Source organism: Arachis hypogaea, unplaced genomic scaffold, assembly GCF_003086295.3.
Source record: "Arachis hypogaea cultivar Tifrunner unplaced genomic scaffold, arahy.Tifrunner.gnm2.J5K5 arahy.Tifrunner.gnm2.scaffold_314, whole genome shotgun sequence".
Taxonomy (NCBI): domain Eukaryota; kingdom Viridiplantae; phylum Streptophyta; class Magnoliopsida; order Fabales; family Fabaceae; genus Arachis; species Arachis hypogaea.
The window spans coordinates 7033-17000 of NW_027255623.1; the positions used below are offsets into that span (position 1 = coordinate 7033).

The window sequence follows — 9968 nt, forward strand, 5'->3', positions numbered from 1 at the left end:
AGGCTTCGATCTGAGGTTCAGACTTTTAGACAACAAGATGGTGAAACTCTCTACGAGGCATGGGAGAGATTCAAGGATTTGTCAAGGAAATGCCCACCAGACATGTTCCATGACTGGGTGCAATTGCATATTTTCTATGATGGACTGTCTTATGAATCAAGGAAGGCTGTAGACCATTCATCAGGAGGTTCATTGAACAGGAAAAAGACTGTGGAAGAAGCCATTGAAGTGATTGAGACAGTGGCTGAGAATGAGTACTACTATGCATCAGAGAGACACAACACTAAGGGAGTCATGGAGCTGAACCATGTTGATACAATTCTAGCCCAAAACAAGGTGTTTGCCAAGCAACTAGCAGAGCTCACTAGGAAATTAGAAACAAAACAAGTGGCTGCAATACACACACAAGATCAAGAGGAAGAAAGTACTGAAGGAGGTGATTGGGAAGAGGCCAATTATGTAGGAAATCAACAAAGGCAACCATATGATCCACATTCCAACACTTACAACCCAGGCTGGAAAAACCACCCAAACTTTGGGTGGGGAAACCAGCAAAACCAACATAACAAGTCCACATACCAAAACTCCAACCAAAGATCATACCAAGCCACACAAAACACTTACTCTCAACCACCATATCATAGCCAAAATAATCAACCTGCTCAACCTAATCCGAACCAACAATTTCAAGATCAATTAAACAGGATAGAAGGAATGCTTGCAACCATGAGTCAAGACATAACCGAATTGAAAGCTTTTAAGGAAGAAGTAAATTCTAACCTGCAAAACCAAGGAGCTGCCATCCAGAAGCTAGAAAATCAAATTGCGTATTTGTCTAAGCAAACCCCTGGGACAAGCGTTTCTCATGCTGCCAAGGCTATTGCAAGGAAGAATGTAAGGCCATAACCCTCAGAAGCGGAAAGAATCTAAAGGAGATCTCAAAGGAAACCACAGAGGATGAAGCAAAGGAAAATGTGAGAGATAAGGAACAAGGACAATCTTTTACATCGTCTGCAACAAAAGAAAAAGAAAAAGAGGTCCTGAAGCCTTATACACCTAAAGCACCATATCCTCAACGTTTGATGAAAAGTGAAAAGGATGGCCAATTCTCCAGGTTCTTGGAGATTTTCAAGAAGCTTCAAATCAACATTCCGTTTGCTGAGGCAATAGAGCAAATGCCACTCTATGCAAAATTCTTAAAGGAATTAATGACCAAGAAAGAAGCTGGAGAAACGAGAAAACTGTGTTGTTAACTGAAGAATGCAGTGCCATCATCCAGCACAAATTGCCTCAGAAATTGAAGGATCCAGGCAGTTTCCAAATCCCCTGCATCATAAGAGAAGTCATGGTGGAGAAGGCCTTGTGTGACTTAGGGGCCAGTATCAATTTGATGTCTCTAACAATGATGAGAAGAATGAAGATTGAGGAAGCCAAACCAACAAGAATGGCCCTCCAATTGGCAGATCGAACTTTTAAATTCCCTCATGGGATAGTTGAGGATTTGTTGGTGAAGGTGGGAGATTTTATATTTCCTGCTGATTTTGTGGTGTTAGATATGGAGGAAGAAGCCAAAGCTTCAATAATTCTGGGAAGACCCTTCCTGGCTACTGCTGGAGCCATCATAGATGTACAAAAGGGTGAACTCACTCTTAGACTACATGATGAGAAATTGGTGTTTAACGTATTCAAGGCAATGAGCTATCCATCAGAATCACCAAGGGAATGCATGAGGTGGATGTAGTGGACATTGCAGTACAAGAAACCTTTGAGGAAACAACAAAGGAAGTGGCAGAGGAGGAGTTCACCAAGGACATAGAAGTTAGTGACATCAAGGCTGCTGAAACAACCATGCCAAACATGCCAGAGATAGTGAAAGAAGAGAAGGAAGCACCAAAACCTGAGCTCAAAGCATTCCCCCTAATCTCAAGTATGCATACTTGGGTAGTGATGAGAGTCATCCTGTTATCATTAGCTCTGCCCTGAGTCCAAGAACAGGAAGAAGAATTGATCAAGGTGCTACAAACTCATCAAGATGCCATTGGATGGACCCTAGCGATTTGAAGGGGATAAGTTCATCCATATGCATGCATAAAATCTTGTTAGAAGAGGATGCTAGACCCTCCATCCAAGCTCAGAGAAGATTGAATCCCGTCATGAAAGAAGTGGTACAAAAGGAAGTCATGAAGTTATGGCAGGCAGGGGTAATCTACCCCATTTCTGATAGCCCATGGGTTAGTCCCATCCATGTAGTTCCCAAGAAAGGTGGCATAACTGTGGTGCCAAATGAGAGAACGAACTCATACCCACAAGAACTGTCACTGGGTGGAGGATGTGCATAGACTACAGGAAGCTCAATGAAGCCACCAGAAAGATCATTTCCCACTCCCATTCATGGATCAGATGCTTGAAAGGCTTGCAGGACATGCTTACTATTGCTTTTTGGATGGATACTCAGGCTATAATCAGATAGTAGTTGATCCTAGAGATCAAGAGAAAACATCATTTGTTTGTCCATATGGAGTTTTTGCTTATAGACGCATGCCCTTTGGATTGTGCAATGCACCTGCCACTTTCCAAAGATGCATGCTGTCCATCTTTTCGGACATGATTGAAAAATTTATTGAGGTCTTCATGGAGATTTTTCTGTGTTTGGAGATTCTTTTCCTAGCTGCCTACACCACCTTGCCTTGTGCTTAAGAGTGCCAAGAGACTAACCTAGTATTAAACTGGGAAAATGTCATTTCATGGTCACAGAAGGAATAGTCCTTGGCCACAAAATCTCTAATAGAGGCATTGAGGTGGACAGAGCTAAGGTGGAACTCATTGAAAAACTACCTCCACCAAGTAATGTCAAGGCAGTTAGGAGTTTTTTGGGACACGCTGGTTTTTACAGAAGGTTTATTAGAGACTTTTCTAAAATAGCCAAACCTTTGAGTAACTTGCTTGTCTCTGATACACCCTTTGTATTTGATAAAAATTGCATGCTAGCCTATGAACGTTTGAAGCAAAAACTTTCCTCTGCACCTATCATTGCCCCACCTGATTGGAACTTACCTTTTGAACTGATGTGTGATGCATCAGACCTTGCTATTGGGGCAGTGTTAGGACAAAGGAAAGACAATTTGGTACATGTGATTTATTATGCCAGTAAAGTCTTGAATGATAACCAAAGGAATTACACAACCACTGAAAAAGAACTCTTGGCAATAGTCTTTGCATTTGACAAATTTAGATCCTATCTCATTGGATCTAAAGTCATTGTCTTCACTGATCATTCAGCTTTAAAATACTTACTTGCTAAACAAGAATCCAAACCAAGACTTATTAGATGGGTTCTTTTGTTGCAGGAATTTGACATTGAAATCAAAGACAAGAAGGGTGTAGAGAACAAGGTGGCAGACCATTTATCAAGATACCATGTGAAGAAGGAAGCGCACAAAGCACACATATAAATGAGTGCTTTCCTGATGAACAACTCATGGTAATTCACAAAGCACCCTGGTTTGCAGACATAGCAAACTTCAAGGCCACTGGGAGTTTCCGTTGGAATTTAACAAGCATCAAAGGAAGAAATTGGTAAATGATGCCAAATACTTCATCTGGGATGAACCATACTTGTTCAAAAAATGTTCCGATGGCATACTCAGAAGATGCATATCCGAGGAAGAAGGAAGGGAAGTCTTATGGGACTGCCATGGCTCCACTTATGGAGGATATTTTGCAGGAGAAAGAATAGCAGCTAAGGTGTTGCAGTGTGGTTTTTATTGGCCCACTATCTTCAAAGATGCAAAAGAACTAGTGAAGCACTGCCATGAATGCCAGAAAGCGGGGAACCTGCCAAGAAGAAATGAAATGCCACAACAATTCATTCTGGAACTTGAATTGTTTGATGTATGGGGGATAGATTTCATGGGACCCTTTCCCTCCTCATACTCAAATAATTACATTCTTGTGGCAGTAGACTATGTCTCCAAATGGGTTGAAGCAATAGCAACTCCAACCAATGATAATAAGGTAGTCATGAACTTCCTCAGAAAACACATTTTTTGCCGTTTTGGGGTTCCAAGAGCAATCATCAGTGATGGAGGAAGCCACTTCTGCAACAAACCATTAGAGGCATTGCTTCTAAAATATGGAGTCAAACACAAGGTAGCCACACCATACCATCCACAGACAAGGGGCAAGCCGAAATATCTAACAGAGAACTCAAAAGGATCCTGGAAAAGACTGTGGGAACTTCAAGGAAGGACTGGTCGATTAAGCTAGATGATGCTCTTTGGGCATATAGGACAGCTTTCAAAACACCAATTGGAATGTCTCCTTACCAACTAGTATATGGAAAAGCTTGCCATTTGCCACTGGAGTTGGAGCACAAGGCATACTGGGCCTTGAAACTTTTGAACTTGGACAACAAAGCTGCTGGAGAAAGAAGGATGTTGCAAATTCAAGAGTTGGAAGAATTCAGAGCGGAAGCTTATGAAAATGCCAAAATTTACAAAGAAAGAGCAAAGAAGAAGCATGACAGCAACATAGCCCCAAGGAAATTTGAAGAAGGACAAAAAGTATTGCTCTACAATTCTAGGCTGAAGCTATTTCCAGGGAAGCTAAAATCAAGGTGGTCTGGACCATTCCTTGTCACCAAGGTCTCCAAATATGGACAAGTAGAAATCATGGAAGAAAAGTCACAACGAACCTTCATTGTGAACGGTCAAAGACTCAAACATTACTTGGGAGATGTAGATGAGAAGGACAAAGTTAAATATCACCTCAACTGAGGAAGCTGACCGTCAAGCTAATGACGTTAAAGAAGCGCTTGTTGGGAGGCAACCCAACCTGAGGTAATACCCTTTTGCTGTTTCTTTTATTTGTTTCAATAAAAAGGGTGAAGTAGTTTCTGTGCATTGCAAAGAATTAAGTTTGGTGTTTCACACCAAACAATGAATTCGTGGATCAATAATTCAAAGGGGAATGTGTGACTCTAAGTTTGGTGTTCCACCATAAAGATCAACTGAACACAACAACCTTTGAATTATATGAGAGGAACAACCATTCTATGCAGTCACAGAAATGCTTAAAACCCTTAGCAGCAACTTCATTCCAAAGAGAACTCAAGGATTCAAAGCACAGAGAAGTAAGTGGGAGACTAAGTTTGGTGTTCACACACCAACTTAAGACTCAGATACTTACCCACACATAGTTGAGCTAACCACTCAAGTGCTTGAGATGCAAGCAACTTCATCACTCTTTGCAGGAAAGGAAACAAGGATTTTAAAGCATGAAGCAACATTTAGGAGAAGAAGGGAAATCAAATTGTTTCCTGGCAAAAAAGAGAAAAGAAGGAATTTCACAAGGTGGTATTGTTCCTTGATAATTCTTTAAAAAAAGGGCAAACAAAAGCATGCTTGTTCTGGTTTAAACTGTAAATGTTGAATCTTTCTGGAATGAGAAGTTTTTAGTATATTTGTCTGTTTATTGCTTTGAATAAAGTGAATGCCTAGATGTTTGGATATAACTCCACCTTCTTAAACAAATGCTTGCCATGCTTGTTCTGTTTCCGAAAATAAAAGAAAAGTTTGAACAAAAGTAACTTGGCTCAATTAGTGACAAATCAAGTAGAATTAAGTGGTGGTATGCATGCTTGATTGTTTAGTCAGATCACTGGAAATAGAGTGTAGAATTATCATTTTTATGTAGAAATTGAAAACTGTCTATGGATCTTGATGAATAAATGTCTTTGGCCATGAAAAAGAAAGAAAAGGAAGAAGAAAAAGCCACTGAAAAAGGGCAACCAAAAAGAAAAAAAATTGAGAAAATAAGCTAGGCACCAATGGTTTGAACTTCTGAGACAAATGCCTGTGGTGTTCATGTATTAAGGATATGCTTGGATGAATAGGTTCTGAGGAGTGTTTCAACACTTGGTAACTTGGGTTAACTAACCCGGGATTATCAACCAAAAGTCCATTATCAAGAGCAACCTAAATACAAAACATTTAGTCACACAAAGAGGTGCTGGGCACCAATGTCTCAAGAAGAAATGTGAACTAAAATGCCTAAAGTGGATATGTGTAGTGCACTGATAAGAAAAAGAAAATGCCAAAGGCTTGTGCAACACATGACACTAAGCAAACAAGGAGCAAAGTAGCTCTAAGAAAAAGAAAAGAAAAACAAAGAAGAGAAAAGTGCCAAAGACATAAGAATAACAAGAGGCCATAGCAGTGTTTGATGGATGCAATGAAAAAGTGATAATCTTACCTGATAAGTATGAAAAAGTGATGCTGCAACTTTCTGCATAAAACCCTTCTGATGAACTTCAAATGCTTGCTAATATAGCCAATGTAATTGCTTTCTGTTTCATACTTTCTTCTCAAATAACTCAGGACTTGCTTAGGGACAAGCAAGTATTAAGTTTGGTGTTGTGATGTCGAGGCATCTTAGGCTAGTTTCACTAGCATTTTTCTGTTAGTTTTAGTTGTTTTATGCATTTTCTTGAGCTTAAAGTAACCAAAAATGGTTAAATGAAGAACAAAGCAATGAACCATCCAAACAGTATGATTTTAATGCAAATTCCATGAGTTTTAGTTATATTACTTGAATGCTATGAATGGAAGATTTCTCATGAAATTTTGCAAGACTTTGATGCAATTGTTTGGATGATTTCAGGGAAGAAGAGGCTAAGCAAGGAAGCAACAAAATCAATAAAGGAAGCTTGAATATTACATGTGGAGTTTAAGTTCCAGTTTAAGCCTAAACTGGAGCTTAAACACCAGAATCAGGAAGGCTAAGAAATGCTGGAATTGAAGTTTAACCTCCAGTTTAACCTTAAACTGGAGGTTAAACGCCAGAATGAAAGTCTCACCAAAGAAGCATTCCACGTTTAACCTCCAGTTTAACCTTAAACTGGAGGTTAAACGCCAGAATGATAATGCCACTCAGGAAGGAGTTCCACGTTTAACCTCCAGTTTAACCTTAAACTGGAGGTTAAACGCCAGAATGGGAAAAGCACCAGGGAGCCATTTCCACGTTTAAGCTCCAGTTTGACCTCAAACTGGAGCTTAAACGTGTCCGACCAAGTTTTCTCCTCCAGGGTTGCTCTCTCCATTTCCACGTTTAAGCTCCAGTTTGACCTCAAACTGGAGCTTAAACGTGTTCGACACCTCCAGGGCTACCCTTCTAAGCTTCCACGTTTAACCTCCAGTTTAACCTTAAACTGGAGGTTAAACGTGTTCGACCTCCAAGATGCCTCCTTCCATTTCCACGTTTAACCTCCAGTTTAACCTTAAACTGGAGGTTAAACGTGTTCGACCTCCAGAGCTGCCCTTCCTATCTCCAAGTTTAAGCTTCAGTTTAACCTTAAACTGAAGCTTAAACGTGTTCGACTACATGACTCTCCAGGGCTGCCTTCTTCCATTTCCACGTTTAAGCTTCAGTTTAACCTTAAACTGAAGCTTAAACGTGCTTCTACAAAAGGCCTCACTGGAAGTGTCTGGCGTTTAAGCTGCAGTTTAAGCTTAAACTGCAACTTAAACGCCACTCTTGGAAAAGGTTTCTGGGCCAAAAATAGTGCGGTTTAAGTTAGTCTTTGAGCACAAACATTAACTTAAACTTACTCTGGTATGAAACCCAATTGAATATCATGGTTTATGGGATTGGGCCTGAAGGATTGATGAGTTTGAAATCTCAATTTATTGAGTCATGTGTTATTATTTGATTATCACTAAGTTGGCTCAATGAATGTTACAGAATTTGGATCAACAGCCTCATCAAGATTATGGATCATAAACCCAAGGCAAAAGGAAAGCAGGGAGAGGCCTCAAAGCCCAAGAAACACAACAGAAGCTCAATATAGAAAGTGTATAAATAGGATAGAATTTAAGTTAGGGAGGGGGACCTTCACTTTTAGCTAGTTTTCATATCTTTGTAATTGAATTCAGAGCTATGACTCACTAAACCCCCTTTCATTGGGTTAGGGAGCTCTATTGTAATTCAATGAATCAATAATAGTTTATCTTCTTCTTCAATCTTTTCTCTTGAATTTTGTTAGAAAGCTTCTCGATCTAATTCCATTGGGTAGTTGTCTTGGGAAAGAAACTACCCATAATTGGAATCCTTCGGAACCTTGGGAAAGGAATGGAGGATTCATGCTAGAGAAGCTTTCTCACAGTGAATTGGATTGGGGTTTGGATGGATATTGTGACATGTAATCCTACCAAATTGTGGTTCATGAAACTGTGTGGTATAATCAGTGATCGAGCATCATCTCTTCTTATGAACATTTAAACCAAGGGATTGGGAATTTGTTCATTTTTAGAGAGAATTGGTGAGCCAAGGGATTGGGATCCAATCATATAAGATTGCCAAGAAAAATTCAATGAACGCATTGCTTGAGGAAGAGATAAACATGTTTTGATTCGGAGATCTCAATATCTCCTATAACCCAATGAATCCCCCAATTCTGATTTCCATCTTCTCTTTACATTCTGCAACTCAATTCATGCAATCACCCCCATTCCCTTTTAATTTCAGCAATTTAGTTTCTGCTCTTTAATTCATGCAATTTAAGATTCCGCCATTTCAATTTCTTGTCATTTACTTTTCCCGCCAATTTTACATTCCGCAATTCTCATCTCAATCTTGATTCCGCTCAACTAGAACACACTTCTAATCCGAATTGCTCACTCAACCAATCCTTGTGGGATTCGACCTCACTCTATTGTGAGTTTTTACTTGACGATAACCGGTGCACTTGCCGGAAGGAATTTTGCCGATCGTGCAATTTCCTAAATCGTAGCATAACTAGTTTATGCGCATCAGTTCCCTTTTAATCAATTCCCCATCAAGTAATGAAACTACTCACGCATTGTAAATAAAGAATCCATGGCACGTAAAAGGAAATTAAAAGAAGACATGATTATTGGAATTGAAATTGAATTAAAAAAAATAATCCTTGCATCAATTAATCATAAAAGTATCTGAATAACAAAATCGAACATAACAAAGAACATGGAAGAATAAAACCGAGTTAAGAGAACAAACTAGAATGATGAAGTCTTGATGAGGAAATAACTCTTCTCAATGTTCCAATGCTAAGACCAATTGAAAATCCAAATTCTAAAAACTAGAGAGAAAAACCTAAGAGAGTGAAAAACTTTTTTTTAAAACTACTGAATGAAAATGTCCCTTTTGTTTCTGCATATTCTCTGACTCTAGTCTGCTGTTCCGGGCCGAAAACTGGGCCGAAATAGGGTCCAAAATCGCCCCCATCGAATTCTGCAGATTATGCAGATCGCGCATGTCACACGATCGCGTCATCCATGCGGACGTGTCGCTTGCGCTTTTTCCTCTCCACGCGGTCGCGTGAGCCATGCGACCGCGTCACTTCTCGCTGGTTATCTCCTCAAATTCTTGTGTTCCTTCCATTTTTGCTAGCTTCCTCTCCAATCTCCATCTCATTCATGCCCTATAAAGCCTGAAACACTTGACACACAGATCACGGCATCGAATGGAATAGAGGAGAATTAAAATTAAATAATTAAAGTCTCTAGGAAGCAATTTTCAAACATGTACTGAATTTAGGAAGGAAATCTAAATGCATGCTAAATTGATGAATAAGTAGGTAAGGATCATGACAAAACCACACAATTAAAGACAATATAAACTATAAAATAGTGGTTTATCAGTTTGCTACTGGTGAGGAGAAGATGCTGTCGCGTCTTCCGGCCGTCCTTGCCGCCGCCTCTGTTGCCGAGCTCCTATGGCCACCGCTGGTAAGATTTGAACAGAAGGAAGCTTGAGGAGAGAAAGAGGGATCGACAGGAGGGGTTCCTGCCCGTGCATCCGTGCCTCCACCGCCGCAGATCCTCCACTGCCTCTCACTACTGATGTCCTCCACCGCCGTGCTTGTCGTTCGAGGCTGCTGCATCTCCACTGCTGGAGTTGCTGTTGCTGTTGCTCGGGCTCCATTTTGAACC

The 9968-nt window shown here is 40.1% G+C and overlaps 1 non-coding gene across 1 annotated transcript; it reads right to left on the bottom strand.

The window, feature by feature from the left end:
• On the bottom strand, nucleotides 1-104 carry LOC114927369 (small nucleolar RNA R71). Its single transcript, XR_003817681.1, has one exon. It is a non-coding gene; the product is annotated as a small nucleolar RNA R71 (small nucleolar RNA).
• Nucleotides 105-9968: the final 9864 nt, after the last annotated feature.